This window comes from Lepidochelys kempii, chromosome 2 (genome assembly GCF_965140265.1).
Source record: "Lepidochelys kempii isolate rLepKem1 chromosome 2, rLepKem1.hap2, whole genome shotgun sequence".
Taxonomy (NCBI): Eukaryota; Metazoa; Chordata; order Testudines; family Cheloniidae; genus Lepidochelys; species Lepidochelys kempii.
The window spans coordinates 263,401,164-263,417,964 of record NC_133257.1 but is presented as its reverse complement, the minus strand read 5'-3'; positions in this window follow the sequence as shown (position 1 = coordinate 263,417,964).

Here is a 16,801-nt window from a genome sequence, read left to right as displayed (position 1 = left end):
CCAGCAGGGGCAGAAGGCGGGGGGAACAAGTGCCTGGTACCCCGCCCCCCAAACACACACACATGCCCATGTATGCAAGATTCAAAGAAATTAGCTTAATCTGCAGCAAGTCAGATTTAAGTTAGATATTAGCAAAAGCTTTCTGAATGTACGGATAGTTCACTACTGGGATAAGTTACCAAGGGGGAGTCATGGAATCCCCATCACTGGAGGTTTTTAAGAACAGGTTAGAGAAGCAATTGTCAGGGATGGTCTAGAGTTACTTGGCCCTACTTTAGTGCAAGGGAATGGACAAGATGACTGTCCCTTCCAGCCCTACGGTACTATTATACTATGTTACCTCCATCCTTAACAGAATACCCCTCCTTGTCACCCCCCAGAAAGTGTGGCTGAAACAAGTAATTAGCTGAGTCCTTTTCCTTTAAAAAAAAAAAGGAATAACTCTAGAAATTAGTGCTGAATCTCACTCATGCCTTTGTCTCTTTCCTGTATGCTGCCATGTGTAGCCAGCTCCACCCTTGCTGTCTTTGCTCACAACATTTACAAGTTGCAAGAGAAGGTGTGCAGGAAACATTCTTAAAAAGGTCTCCCTCCAAAGTCATAAAAATGAAACATCTCCCTGGGACATTCCAGGGGCCTTTCAATCCTGGCACAGGGTCTACCCACCATCGGTTTGGTTCAGAGATCATTGACTCAAGTTCCCAGCCATAAATACTGGCTGATCAGCATTGGCATCTGCAGAACACGAGAGTAGTTTTCAAACTCTACATCTACTTTCTTTTTGGTATTTTCTTTGGAAGACCTCAGGCTGGATTATTTTGAGGGATCTGAAAGAGCCTCCTCACAGCGAGAGAAGCCAGTGATGATCATGCCAGTTCAGTGACAAGACACATCGAGTATCAGCCCGCAGGTCAGAAATCTGAGACAGAGAAGGCTGTCTGAAGGCTGCTTTCAGCCACTGATGTCCCCTTGCCTCAGATGAGTGGGTGTTAGGAACCTGAAGCAGATTCATCCTCTTTGTTTGGTCAATCACCATTTGGTCCTGCCTCCGGTGTTTTCTTATTGTGATTGCAGCCAGAACACGGACAGTTTCTCTTCACTTCGGGCGACAGTCTAAAGCAGAGTTGGGGAACCTGCGGCCCGCAGGCCGGATCTGGCCCACTGCTTAATTTCATCCAGCCCACAGCAAGTCTCTGCACTGTGGGCTGGAAGCCCTGAGCCTCGATGCCCTCCCACCACACAGGGCTGGAGCTGCAAGCACCGTCTTGCCCCACTGTGGGGAGAAGCCAGGGTTAAAAGTCCGGTTGGCGCCGCGTAGCTCCCAGAAGTGGCTGGTATGTCCTTGCAGCTCCTAGGCACAGGGACAACCAGGGAAGCTCCGTGTGCTGCCCCCTCCCCCAGCACTGGCTCTGCAGTTCTTATTGGCCGGGAACTGCGGCCAATGGGAGCTGCGGGGGCAGTGCCTGCAGATGTGGGCCATGCCTCCGCCTAGGTGCCGGACATGCCAGCCACTTACGGGAGCAGCATGGAGCCATGGCAGGCAGGGAGGCTGCCTTAGCCCCGCTGCGCGGACTGCCAGGAGCCGCCTGAGCCAAGCGCCACCCAGCCTAAGCCCACACCAGGAAACCCCACACAGGCTGGTCAGAGGGGAAACCACGATGCATTATAGGAGATGAAGTCCAGTCAGGAAACCTGGCCCACAGAAGAGAATGGGGGGCATCAAGCCCCTGCACCACAACTCCCATAAGTCAATGTGGCATCACAGGGAAATGAAATTTAATACTGAACTGACTAGAAACAAAATATTTTGGGTCAGTTCAACAAACCAAAATATATTGATTTGGGTCAAACTGCCCCCAACATGGAATATTTCGTTTCAGTTTTCCCAATGAGAAAATCAAAATATTTTAGCAAAATCCCAAGAAAAAGTTTCAGTTTTGTGGCACCTTATCCCTGCTGTCTGCTTTAGGAGTAAAAAGCAGGTGTGAGGACAGTGGCGAAGCGGGAGGAATAGAAAGTACTAAACATGCATCGTTCTTTTTTCATCTGTACATGTAACCTGAGTTAGCATTAAGATTATTAACCAGACGTGTTGGCAAGTCTGCCTCAGAGCAACCAGCTGGGGGCAAGATCTGAGGATCTAGACTTGTGGAGTGATGCCTGTGTCTAATCTCAAACTCCATCAACTGTAGATAGTGAAGGAATTTCGACGGCCAAGAGCTACTGAATGTGGTTTTGAAGGGAAGCCTCTCTTTCTTTTACCACAGACATACATTTGCAGTCACAAAGTGACAACTGGCCTGTCCCTCACTAGCCAGCTAACTTCCTCATGGACCATCCTCTGGGATCCTCTTTTGCAGTCTCCGAATTGCCTGTTTTTTTTCTTTTAAATATGGCTGCATTGAAACATTCCAGCCGTGCAATGGTGAATGCATAAAGCCCTCTTGTATTCTCAGCACAAATCTTCCCCTGTTGCCCCTCTTCTCTCACACACTATATTTCTCTGTGTAAAAGAGGGCAAGCAAGAGGGGGTATGTGTGTGTGGGGGGGGAAATTGATAACTGACACCCATCAGTCCCAGAGTCAGTGTTTACAATGCTGCCTTCTGACGAGAGAGAGAGAGAGAGAGAGAGACAGACTACGTGCAGGATCCTTCAGGGTTTAATACTCCAATTCTTACCTCCTAATTCAAGCACAGGGCTGGCTCCCCCTCTCGCCCCTCCTTCCACTCTTGAGCCTGACCTTCGCCTGACGCGCCCTGCAGCCAGTGAACGAGCCGTCTGCGCAGCAGATTTAAAAGTCATGGGAATGGGATTTTCATAAATGAGTTGGTTCTCTTTCCCGTCCCCTATTCCTGCCCCCCTACCTTTCCTTGCTGTATGTCCTAAGGAGGCTCATCAGAGCTGCTCAGACAGAAGTGGGCCTGGGCAGAGCTCAGTGTGGGAGGCTACGAGTAGTCCTCGAAACATGCAAATGTTAGTCCAGTCAAGAAAGGACAAACAAACTTGAGGTAAAGTTAGCACTGGAGTGAGTCACAAGTGGGCTCCGGTGCAAAAGTATTTTGCCCAGGATGAGCTGGGATGCAGCCTGTGTGTGCACGCACACGTCACAGCAAACAAATTGAGGGCTCATCGCAGACATGCTAAGCAACGCAAGTGGTGGAGAAGCAACATGAAGTCAGAAATACAATTGAACAATCTGTTGTAAGAATCAGGGGCCTGCACATGCATGCTTCAGGGCATGAGATGACCTGCACCGTGTGGGCTGGGAAGAAATTTCCCGATGGGTAAATTCTTCCATAACTGCCCACTAGAGGGCGTGTCGCCACTTCCTCTGGGACATCTGACACCAGCCACTTTTGGAGATGGGATACCAGACTATGGATCTGATCCAGTAGGGCAATGCCTATGTTCCCATGCGTTCCTTGGTATCTAATGGACGTCAATGGAGCTACAGCCATTTACACTAGCTGTTGACTTGGCCCCAAACCTTTTAAAGGTAAGTTTGAGTCACTGCTCTCTCCCCTCCCCACCCCCACGACTTAACTTTTGCTCACTTCCTGATCCCTTCTAAGACTAGATGCTAAAAGTGCTGGAACAGCAGGAAAAGGGTATTTCTTGAGATATTCCCAGGCTGATGGGAAGCAGGCAGTACCAGAAATTTCATCAGCGAGCCTATTCCCATGCTATTTCTGGCACAACTTTATAGATCCAAGAGTTTTGTGTAGTTCAGAGAAGAATGTGAAATGAACCCTCTGAACACTGTTATTGGTACAAACCAATCTTCCCACCCCTCCATAAGTGAGTTCCGTGTGCCATGATATATGGAGTCACAGTTCATCTTAAAACAGGAGGCATTTAGTAAAGAAAACAGCTACAAATTCCAGACAAATGAACAGATTTCCATTGTTGTTGTAGCCATACTGGTTCCAGGATATTAGGGATGCAAGAGGGTGAGGTAAAAAAAGATATTACCTCTCCCGCATTGTCTCTATAAGCAGATTTCCACACAGATTGAGTTCCAGCTTTGTCTCCTTTGTCTACCAGGAACCCTGCAACTCTATACATCACAGAGACACATCTAATGAATGGATAATATATTTCAAGGAAACACATGGTTATACAATGCATCTCTAACAGAAACACAATATACACACCACATCCTTCATAATTGTGTTGTAACACAATGTAGTTTCATAGTCCTCCTGTTGGTTTATCCCCAGAACAGCCATGATTTTTACCCACAAATTCATCCAGGGCATACATGGGGAGTCAGCCACCATCATCTGTGACATATAGATTCATCGTGGAGTGAATTACAATTACAGATTTTCTACAGAGAGTAAAAAACTACACATTGGCTCCTCCCTTGACATCCTAGGCTTATGCTGCTTGAAATGTATTGTGGTATTTTTTTAATCCCTCTTCTTCTTGTGATCCTGCATGTTAAATACGGCCCTGATTCAGCAAAGCATGTGCTTAGGTTTCAGCATGCGTTTAAGTCCCATTGAAATTAAATGAGGTCAATGGGATTTAAGCACAGGATTAAGTGCTTTGCAGAATATGGACAAATTTAAGCATACCTTGATGCAAGTGCAGATATACACTGTGAATGGGCAAACGGGTTTGGTTGACTGATAAGTTCTTTTGCCCAGAACTCAATTTGCACCCAAGTTAAGCACCAGATATTTAATAAGAGAGTTTAGTCTATTGTTATAGAGTCCAGCTGCTAAATAGGTTGCTTGAAACCTTGTATATCACCTTCTGCTCATGTGCTTACAGTTAAAGCACATACTGCTTAGGCCTGTAAAATTTATGAATCCTTTAGAAATGTAGCTGTAATATAAAAAATGGCCCAGGTCACACCGTCCATAAGTTTTTACTGATATTCAGCTTAATTTTTCCCTTTCCTAATTGCATATCATTACTATTAGTTATAGTTTCATTCACAGCCCTAGCAAATTCTCCACCTCCTTTACAGCTACACACCTCCTCTAGACTGTTATCCAGTTTCCCTCTTAAGTCACCATAACTAGGTCTGATAAAAAAAAAATAAATAGTTTTTTTCAGTTCATTGACAATTTCAAAAAGTCCAGGAGAAAAACCTATTTCGGATCGGTCCAAAAATTAATTTTTTTGGAATTTTCGTTGAATCGACAAGTAGAAAACGTCATTGTGGTCGATCGAAACATTTTGTTTCAACCAAACTGAAACATTTCATTTCCATGTTGACCATTTTAAAATGTTTTTGAAACTTTTTTTAAAAAAAAAACAAAATCCAAGGAAATTTTGAAACAAAAAAAAAAATCATTTCAAACTGAAAAATCAAAATGTTTCCTTTAAAAAAAATATCAAAATGAAATGTTCTGAGGTTTTTTCCTAAACGAAAAACAATTTGGCAAAAACAACACAAATTCACAGAATGATTTGGCATCATGGAATCCCCTTTTCTCACTGAAAAAAGTGTTCAGTGTGAAAAATTTCACTCAGTTCTAGTCATGACACATATTCTTGAACTACCTTGTGGCCACATCGTTAACCTGTTAGTCACATGAATGAGCAATTACTCATCTACTTTGTCATTTTTAGCACACTAGCTCAAATCTGTCCACTGCCAGAAGCTATGATGGATCGCTCAAGGATAGCCTGTGCTGTTCATTCCCCCTGAAGCATCTGACATGGGTTACTGGCAGAAGACAGGGTACTGGGTGAGTTGGACCATTGGTCTGACCCAGTGTGGCCATTCTTATGTTCTTACCCAGGCTGCGAGACTTGCTCCCAGCAGCCATGAAGACATACCCTTACAATCCACATCTATAAATGGCACCTTTCATGTGAGGATCTCAAAGCACTTTTACAAAGGTTAATGAAGCCATTGCAACCCTCTGGGGAGGTAAAAATTGTTGTTCTGCTTTAACAGATGGGGAAACTGAGGAACAAGAAGGTCAAGTGGCCTGTCAAAAGCCACAGAGTCAGGAACAAAATCTGGGGAAATAACTAATGTTTTGCTTCCACTCGCAGATTTTTAAGCCAATATTGCTATAGCCCAATATTTCTCAACTTTTTCAGGTTGGTGGCCACTTATTTGAAGTCAAATGTTTTCACACCCCCTTTACATGTACCATAAAAGAGAGAGAGAGAAAAAATCAATGCTAACCATGCCAAGCCTAGATATTTGATTTGTGTGCGTGTTTCAAGAGGTTGACAGAAAATACTTGACTTTGAAGGGGAAGGGTGTGGGGTAGTCTTTCTTTGTTTTCGATTGTAATGAAATTCGCACAAACTCATCACCGTCTAGGCTGACCAGACAGCAAGTGTGACAAATCAAGATGGGGGGGGGGGTGTGATAGGAGCCTATATAAGAAAAAGCCCCAAATATCGGGACTGTCCCTATAAAATCAGGACATCTGGTCACCCTATCACCATCCCCACCCCCCGGGACTGTTTTCCTTGATCCCGCTGAGGGTCCAAAGCCGCTGGTTGCGAAACATTGCCAGAGTCCATCGGGATGACTTATACAGCCTCCCACACTGCAGTATCTGTGCACCCCAGGAACATGGATGGATTTACCCTCCCGACAGCTCCGTGAGGTAGGGAAGCATGACTCTCCCCATCGCCACCAGCCTGGTTTTACAAAAAGAGAACTGTGGCTGTCTAAAGAAGTCTGCGTTATGGCTGGGACTTGAATGGAGCTCGCCTAAGTCTCACTTCAGAAGGATCTTCCATCCTTTCTAACCAGGCTGCTTGGGGGTGAGCACCCGCCAGAGACAGCTTCTGATCTGTGATGTTGCCTCTCACCAGACACGCCTTACAAGCCAAATGCTCCTCTGCTTCCTAGCAGAGCTCTCTGCCAGAAGCAGTCTTATCAGATATCAACACTGGTTTTGACTTCGGCAGGACACAGGGCAAAGGGAACAGAACCACCCTGAAACTGACCCCTTAAAAGAAGAATTTTCTTCCCCCTTGATTATGATGCTCCTGAGCGAAACGACATAGGCCCCGCTAGTAAATACAAGTGGCTGGCCGCTGACTCACCGTGTGGGAAGTGAGCACAAAGGGCTGTTTTTTCCTCCCTGTGTTATCACTTTAACATGTTTGCCCTCTGATGACAGATTTCCAGGTGTTCACCTTCTCATCTGAGTTGCTAGATGCTTGCTTGATTACCAAGAAAAACCTACACTGGGATTTGCAATCCTCAGTCAATAGCTGAGAGTTTGACTAATAATAATAATAATACAAAAACAGCGAAAGAAAAAAACCCCCTCTGTGATCAGATCTAATGGAGCAGGGGGCACAGAAAACAATCCCCGTCCTCATCAACACACGGATTAAGGTTCTTGTGTTAACATAGCTCTTATCCTTATCTCCTAGCTCCCAGGCTTATTAAGAAGTCCCCTTTTAACAGATCCCAGGTCTCTATCAAGGCGCCTGTAATACGTGGATTAGGGTCTGTGTTATCAGAATATCTGTGTTTTTTTGGTTTTTTTTTTTAAACTTAGTGATGAACTTTCTACATTCAACAGGCCTCAATTCTCCATCCTAGCTGAGCTACATTTGGCTCGGGATCAAAGTGGGAGGCAACAGTTAAATTACCTTCAGGATTACTTGCAGTCTAGGATTGGCGGGGGGAGTGAGGGGAGAGAGTGTCTATGAGGCTCCAGGTATAAATTATATCAGCCTCAAGGGTGCTCTAAGCTACTGTCAGCTTCAGTGCTCCCACAAGGGGACAGTCCAGCTGCCAAGATAAGCCAGAGCATAGAGGAACTCGAGCAACGCCCACCATCCCACGGTACCCCTAACACACACACTATGCCAGGGAACAGTAAAGTTGAACCCTTTTTCTAGCTCTACACTGTGCAGGGAATCCGCTTGTATTCCTGGATGTTCGTTCCACTGTCTGTGCAGCCCCTTTAAGCTACTGGGCCATGATATAACAGAGAATTGGGACCAATGGGCCTAATTCTGCCCTCCTTCCCATGATAGTCACTGCCATTCAAACCAGTGAGAGTGATCCCTTCTCAAGATAGAACTCTTTCCCTTTTTCCATCAGCCCTTTCTCTACAAGAGAGGATAGAATACAGTAGCCACAACTCTGCCCTGCCCGGACATGGCCATTACGCTCATTGAAGTCAAAGGGGGAGGGCAGAATAGATGTAGGCCAAGATGCTCTTTACTGGAGACAAGCGGGTTACTACCTTTCAGGCAAGTCCTGCCCCTCTGTTGCATGGCTGGCCTGAACCAAAGTGCACTGCTGTCAATGAGAGATTTCAGTGGCTTTTGGATTTGGCCCTTCAGGCTTAGAAAGCAGTTGAACCCATGAAAAGAGGGGTTGCTAAGCCCGCTCCATGCTCTGCAGAGGGTCTCGCCATGGCATTGCAGCTGTGGGTTGGGGCGAGGGCAAGGTCAGTGGGTCTGCAAATGCTGAGGAGCCATGTGCCAAACCTCCCCATTCAAGGCTTACATAGTAGATCAGAGGGTCTGGGTTGAGCCAATAGCTGCTATCGTGGCAGTGACCACTCTGTCCTCCGCTTGGAGGGAGATCTTTCCACCCCTCTCTAGGTTCCTCTTTAGGGCCCCCAGACAAGGCCCGCAGTGCACAGGGAACAAGGTTGGGTACCTCAGTGAGCAAAGCCAGGACCATTGTCTGCTCACACTGTAGGTTTTTTAACTAGCACAAGCCACTTGCTGTCTCTGCCTGTCCTTCATGGGCATAACAGGATGTCAGCAGAGGCTTTTCCGCTTGGTCTAGGATTGTCTGCACTTGTTCTCCATCCGTGACTTGAACAAAGATGCTGGCAGCCTGCAAAAGCACCCAGCGGGCTAGGCCCAGTTATGTGTACCTCCTTCTCTCTGGATGACTGAGCAGGGGTAGACCCTGGCTTTTCTGAATACGCTCAGATGAAGAATGGAGAGGGTGCTGGAGAAGATGACCAGCCGGGGTGAGCTCAGAACAGCTCCCACTAGAACAAAGGAAGGTCAGGAGAAGACCCTGGCCCAACAAGCTGCTTCCTGGTATCCCCAGACAATACAAATGGATTTATTCTATGCTAGCCTGCCATCATGCTGCTATTATAAAGTGGGGATCTTGTCCTCACTGAGCTAAATGACCCTGTCCTTCTCCTTTTCTAATCACTCCGATAGTGTTTGGTTTGGTGGAGCCTCATCAACAGACTCTACAGCTTTTGTTGTTGGTTCAACAGGGCCTGGGTCTCCTCTGAAGATCATGTTGCTGTCCTCTTCCTGGTACAATATTGTGGGCCTTCATGTCATGGGCATTTACAAGCTTTTAATTTGATAACTTCATTCCTTTCACTATCCCTAAACAAAACACCAGAATAATACAAATTCTACAAGGGCAAAATCCAAAACAAATAGGTAACAAGACTTCATCCCAACAAGAGGGGTGTATATATCTGTACTGGGATGATAATCTTGATGATGACCCCAGCACCATGTTGCTTTAGCTGGAACTGGATTTTATATTTTCCACTGAGTTTGATTATGATAACCAAACAATTTATACACGGATAATGTTTTATTATATGACAGTACATAAGTGGTTGCTATAATATAGCGATTACTCCTACAGTAATATCATGGTGGTTTGCTCAGTGAACTTCTGAATTTCGATCTGCATTCCATCAAACAACTGGCCACATTGCCTGACAAACTCCAAATCAAAATTAGATCTATCTAAATTAGTTACAATTAAATTGTTCATTAACAAACATACCTATTTATGACTGACTTTTGCAAAGATTGAACCGCTAGAGTTTAGCCTCGCCCTGCCTATCTGGTCTATCATTTTGCAGCACTGTCAACCCCCACCTTGACTTTGCCAAGATTCCCAGCCTTTGCTATGCGCCAGTCCACATCTCCCCCTCAGACATCTGCACACTTCTTCCCATTGTGACCCCTAGGCAGGGGAGAAACTCCCTACAATCCTCTTTCAGGCTCATCTTTGCTGAGCCACCCACCATCCACTACCAGCTGACAAGGAGAGTCAGCTGAGACCCCCTCATGCGTGTGCAATAGGGTCTCGTCCATCTGTTGCATCATGTCATAGAAGATAGATAGCGAGCTGTTTGGGGCAGGGCCTTCCTTTGACCTGCCTTTCTGGATGGTGTGCAGCACAACTGCTTGGTGCCTATAAGTGCAACGGTGATAGAAATATAGACATTAATAATAATCAATAACCAACCTCCCAAGAGGTGATCAGGACCTTGCAGAATAAGGGCCTTAAGTAGTGAAATCTTCAGTGTATCCTCTCAATCAATAATATAGGGGTTCTCATCCATGACTACAATACAAAGAATAAATAAATAATACACAGCACAGAATGAAATATTGCAGCAATGAATGCTTCCCAACTCGATACCAAATCACAGTTCCTCCCCATGTTTTATTTTTAAGCCAGTTGAGCATCAGTCTCTCTCTAGTTTCCATTTACTCCCCAGAATCTCAAAGGTGACATTTCAGGAGAGTTGAGCTGCCTCAGATCTTTTGAAAAAAATTACAGCCTTAATCTTTGTGTGCCTTGGTTTCCCATCCCTTGTCTGTTTATCCCCCGATTCAGAAAAGAACTTGAGCAAGTGCCAAACCCACTTAAACATCAGCAAGTCTGGATGCTTTGCTAAACCGGGATGGATTTAGGCACAAGATTAAAATAAAGCACATGATTACATGCATTGCTGAACCGAGACTGCAGAATATAAATTCTTCAGGGTAGTTTTTGTCTCTCACTACATGCATGTACAGCACCTAACACACTGGAGCCTCTAGGACCCACAGTAATATAATTAACTCACGGAACTTATCCTTCATAGAGATGGAAAACACAAGTTAGGTCCATCACATTCTGCTAACAAATGATTTTTCCCTATAGCATGTTCTCAGGTACTTTGTATTGGGCTCATTTTTAAGTTTCTCCAGACAATGGGGCCATTTCTCGCAAACTATAATATTAATATATACCTAGGTCGTACACGGTGTTTTTCAAATATGGATCTCAAAGCACTTTACAAAGGGGGTCAGTATCATTACTGTTATTTACAGAGGGGGAATTTGGTGCAAAGAGCAGGGAGGTGACTTCTGCAAGGTCACCCTGCAGGCTACAGTAGCTGAGATTAGATCCAGATTTCCTGAGCTGCAGTCCTGAGCGCTCGCCACTAGGCCATGCTGCCTTTCTCATAACACTCACTCTAATAACTCAAACTATTATTAAGGTTTATCTCAGTCTTGATTTTCCCTTTGCCTAATTTCATCCTATTATTTATATCCCTTGATCCATTCTAAACAAATCCTCTCCCTCCATGGGGTTTTCAATACTCGTATTTGGGACACCTGGTCTATATGCAGAGAAATAATTTAGTCCAAGAACGCTGGTCATCCACAAAGAAGGAACTTTATTGATAATTAATGTTCTGATAGCCATTGAAATTTGGGACTCGTTTAGCTTTGCTTTTCTGCTGAACCTTTAATACAGTTCTGAATGAGTAGACAGGTGGGGGGTATTACTGGGTTTTGGCTTTCTTTTCCTGGAACCTTAGTAGCATTTTTTTGGAACCAAGTTTGATCAAAAACACCAGAGGCATTTTGGTTCATATCCCCTCCAGGAATATCCAGCTCTCCGTGTTAGTTTAGCTTTGCTTTACTCATGCAGACCTTTGCACAGCGAGGGCTCCAGCTTTCATCTCAGTGGCTCCACTTCCTCATTAGAAAGGGATTAGAGGAGTCACAGCAGCAAACCTACCTGTGTTGCTGCCCCGCAGCAGTGTGAAGCCTTCCTGAGGAAGAATTTTAGGAGATGACGGAGAGTCAGAAGACTTGCTTCTTCCTCAGCGATGAACTAGGTCTGTGTGAAACTTGGCAAACTCAGCTCTCAGGGCATTTGCGTAACGTTATGTGTTTGTTTTTTTTTTAAATAAACATTTCTGATTCTGAAGCTTTATGCATTTGCACCAGTTGAGTTTTGCTTTAAACAGCCGATGGACTTTCACAGGACGGCTGGCCTCAGAACTACAGCATTGGACTCTGTCAGCTCTGCCGCAGGAGCGGCTTCATCTCTGTGCCTCAATTCCCCTTCTGTAAAATGGGGATAATGATTCCCTCTTGCCATTCGAGATTGCAAGCTCTTTAAGGCAGGGATCGTTCCTTACTGGGTGTCCGTACAGCACTAACACAATGGGCAGGTCTACACTGTGATCGGGGGACGGGGAGGGGGGTCAGCATGAGCTGCAATCGTGAGGTACCAATAGCCGTGAAGCTGCAGCAGCAACCAAGGCTGTACAAGATCCCAGGGTATGAATTCAAGAAGCGAGCCCAAGCTGAGGTCCGTACTGCTGCAGCTTCACGGCAATTGGTACCCAAGTAGCTCGATTAAAGCTAGCTGAGCTACATCTGCACATGCCGCGATCACCCCTCCAGTTGCAGTGTAAACACACCCAATGAAACCTTGACCTCAGATGGCGCCTCTAGGTGGGACAAATAATAATACTTAAAGGCCACTCAACATTTGCCCCAAACTCACTTGAAATTTGGCCCCAATCCTCTTGTAACTCCATGCTGAGTTCTGAGGTTTTGTAACGGAACCTGACACCAGGTGGGTTCTTTCGTGACGAAGTTTCAATTCAAATTTGCCGCTAACCCCTGCAATGCCAGGGGTGCCTTTCAGGCGCTGAGATAATGGGAATTAGAAGTAGGCAAACCCTTTCAGATAAAAAAGTTCTAGCTCAAATCTCACACTAAGCTCCAAATCTGTGGTTGTGGGGTTTTTTTGTTTGAAAGTTGAAAAACGTAAACCACGTACAAACACAGGTTTCAGAGTAACAGCCGTGTTAGTCTGTATTCGCATTCATCGGATGAAGTGAGCTGTAGCTCACGAAAGCTTATGCTCAAATAAATTGGTTAGTCTCTAAGGTGCCACAAGTCCTCCTTTTCTTTGTACAAACACAGAGATTTCATATCCATTCCTGGCTGCAGCTGGAAGAAGCAACACCATATGCTAGGACAGTTCTTATGGTACTTCCATCCTGTCTGAAACCAGATAAGACTGAATAAATAACACAGGATAGCTTGATCGTTCAAGATGTCCCATCACCAAATAGGTTTGAATCAACATCTTCTGTGGACCAAGATTCTTAGCTGATGTAAATCAACACAGCTTCTATTGGACTGGAAGAGCTCTCTGGTGAAACCAAGGATAATTTATGCCAGTTCAGGATCTGGGTCCAAACTTTGCAACACTGAGTGAACAAAACCACAGAACTTCTGGAGTTTGGCATCTTGCTGTCCACCTCTACCTGCAGTAAAAGACAGAGGAAAGAAAAACAGGGACCAGCAACAAGCTGTTTTATTACTTTCAGGAAGCCTCCTGAGGCTTCTCTAGCTTGGAGAGCATCCAAAGGCTTTTCTGTAGCTCTAAAGGAGCTGCAGCAAACAGCTAGCTGGAAAGTCAGAGTGGTGGAGGGTGAAAGGCTCGGATTTTTCCCACCTATAGGCCTGAGATGAGGTAACTCACCCCACTGAAAAAAAAAAACAAAAAACCCTAGCTTTTCTAGGTGGCCTCTGTCAAAGGCGAGGCTCTCCCCTGGACCTCAGGCAGCGTTTTATGTCCAAAGAATTAGGGAGCCTGATTCATTCTGCCAAGCTGGCATTCCACACCACGCCTGAGAAGGACAATACCGCATCAGTGTGGAGCCCCAGGTGCTCACAGCCAGGCGCTCCTGACTGTCACGGCCCTGCTTGTGAGACCTCGTCTGTTCTTCTCGGAGACGTTGTGTGGCTTGCTGGGTTTTTTTTTTTTTCCTTTTTCCCCTTCCCAACTCTGTTTTGAAATGACTCCTTCTTTAACGCGGGGGGGTGGGGTGGGGGGGGTAGATGGCTCCTGTTTAATGCTCTGACAGGCCCTGTGGGCTGCGCTAAGGCGTTCAGAAGTGTCCCCACCTGGGTGGTCTTGAATCAAGTACCTGGCAATGCCAGGCAAGTGACATTAGGCAGTTTCCAACTAGGTACACAATCCCCCACCTTTTCCTTCATCTCGCGCTCCTGGCACTCTCACCCCCAGCCCCCACCCCTTTCTTGCTGGCCCTAGCTCTCATAAAATTAACGTTTTCTTCAGACCACACCTCTCAACGCAGCAATCACATTCGCTCACTCTCTCTCTCTCTCTCTCTCTCTCATTCTGTCGGCCTCTCACTACTGGCCACAATTATAACCCTCTGGGTGGCAGCAGGAGAGTATGTGGCTTCGGATTCTTTCTTGTTTTGTCTACTGCAGCCTAAAAGCTTCATGCGAGTGCATCCGTGGTCTATCCCATGCAGTAATCACAGTCCTGAAGACTGAAGCCCTCTGCACTGTACTAGCATAGCCAGCAGCAGCGTAAGAGTCTAAAAAACCCCAAAAAACCCAACAACCCTATCCCACAAGTGGAAACTCATTGTCCATGACCCACTCAGTCCTTGAGTCTGGTAACAAAGATGTCAGTCAATTTCCAAGAGTCGTGCTCTTAGGACGGAAGAATCCCATGCACTGCTACAGGCTGGGGACCGACTAGGTCCTTTTCTGCAGAACTGCTGCCTACCTAGGGATTAGAGTAGATGAGAAGATGGATATGAGTCAACAGTGTGCCCTTGTTGCCAAGAAGGTTAACAGCATTTGGGGCTGTATAAGTAGGAGCATTGCCAGCAGATCGAGGAACATGATCATTCCCCTCTATTCGGCATTGGTAAGGCCTCATCTGGAGTACTGTGTCCAGTTTCGGGCCCCACACTACAAGAAGGATGTGGAAAAATTGGAAAACGTCCAGCGGAGGGCAACAAAAATGAGTAGGGGGCTGGAGCACATGACTTATGAGGAAAAGCTGAGGCAATTGGGATTATTTAGTCTGCAGAAGAGAAGAATGAGGGGGGATTTGATAGCAGCCTTCAACTACCTGAAAGGGGGTTCCAAAGAGGATGGAGCTAGACTGTTCTCAGTGATACCAAATGACAGAACAAGAAGCAATCGTCTCAAGTTGCAGGGGGGGGTCTAGGTTGGATATTAGGAAACACTGTTTCACTAGGAGGGTGGTGAAGCACTGGAATGTATTATCTAGGGAGGTGGTGGAATCTCCTTCCTTAGAGGTTTTAAGGTCAGGCTTGACAAAGCCCTGGCTGGGATTTAGTTGGGGTTGGTCCTGCTTTGAGCAGGGGGTTGGACTAGACGACCTCCTGAGGTCCCTTCCAATCCTGATATTCTATGATTCTAATGGGCTTTCTTGGGATGTGCACGTTCATTGACTAGGAAGTGACCAAAACCCACAAACACGTTCTCAGTTAGTCTAACAACAAAAGTATCTAGGGTCAGATGGCAGCATGGTGTGAAGGAATTCTGTGCCATTTTCTCTGCATGCACACATGTCAATTTTCATTGTCAGAACGAATTCAGAGGCAGGGACTGTCTCTCATTAACTGCACGTACAGCACCTAACACAATGGGGCTCCAATTCTAGTTGTCTCCTCTAGGCACAGCTGAAATAAAATTAACAGCCAGTGGTAGCTCTGTGCCTTTAAATGATAGACAGGAGATTTGCTGAGGTTCATCCCTTCAAAAAGGAGGGGAAATAACTCCCTTTAAAAGAAATTTTATTGTGTGTGCACGCAACCAAGAGAGAGAGAGAGGTGGAGTAAGAGATCCTGGAAATGGTTGTCTAAATCTATACTAGAAGCCCAGAATGTACATTAACCAATTTAGTGTTCAAGCAAATGGACCTCATTGTCTGCTATAAATGGAACCAGCAGGCTAGTTCAATTTTACCTGCCTGTCCTCTCATGGATCAGTAACCTGTTAAAGACAGGACACAAAGGGTAGAAACAAATGGTCAATTTTCAGAATGGAGAGAGGTAAATAGTGGTGTCCCCCAGGGGTCTGTACTGGGACCAGTTCTGGTCAACATATTCATAAATGATCTGGAAAAGGGGTAAACAGTGAGGTGACAAAATTTGCAGATGATATTAAATTACTCAAGATAGTTAAATGCAAAGCAGATTGCAAAAGTTACAAAGGGGTATCACAAAACTGGCTGACTAGGCAACAAAATGGCAGGTAAAATTTAATGTTGATAAAGGTAAAGTAATGCACATTGGAAAACTTCATCCCAAATGTACACATAAAACGATGGGGTCTAAATTAGCTGTCATCTCTTATGACAAAGATCTTGGAGTCGCTATGGATAGTTCTCTGAAAATATTTGTTCAATATGTAGCGGCAGGCAAAAAAACAAACAGACTGTTGGGACTCATTAGGAAAGGGATAGATAAGACAGAAAATATCATATTGCCTCTATATAAATCCATGGTATGCCCACAGCTTGAATATTGTGTGCAGATCTTGTCGCCCCATCTCAAAAAGATCTATTGGAATTGGAGTGACAAAAAGGATTAGGGGTATGGAAAAGCTTCCATATGAGGAGAGATTAATAAGACTGGGACTTTTCAGCTTGCAAAAAAGACGACTAAGGGGGGGATATGATAGAGGTCTATAAAATCATGACTGGTGTGGCGAAAGTAAATAAGGAAGGGTTATTCACTCCTTCTCATTACACAGGAACTAGGGGTCACCAAATGAAATTAATAGGCAGCAGGTTTAAAACAAAAAAAAGGAAGTATTTCTTCACATAATGCATAATCAACCCGTGGAACTCTTTGCCAGAGGATGTTGTGAAGGCCAAGACTGTAACAGTTTTCAAAAAAGAACAAGAGGATAGGTCCTTCAATAGCTATTAACCAGGATGGACAGAGATGCAAAGCCATGCTCTGAAGTGT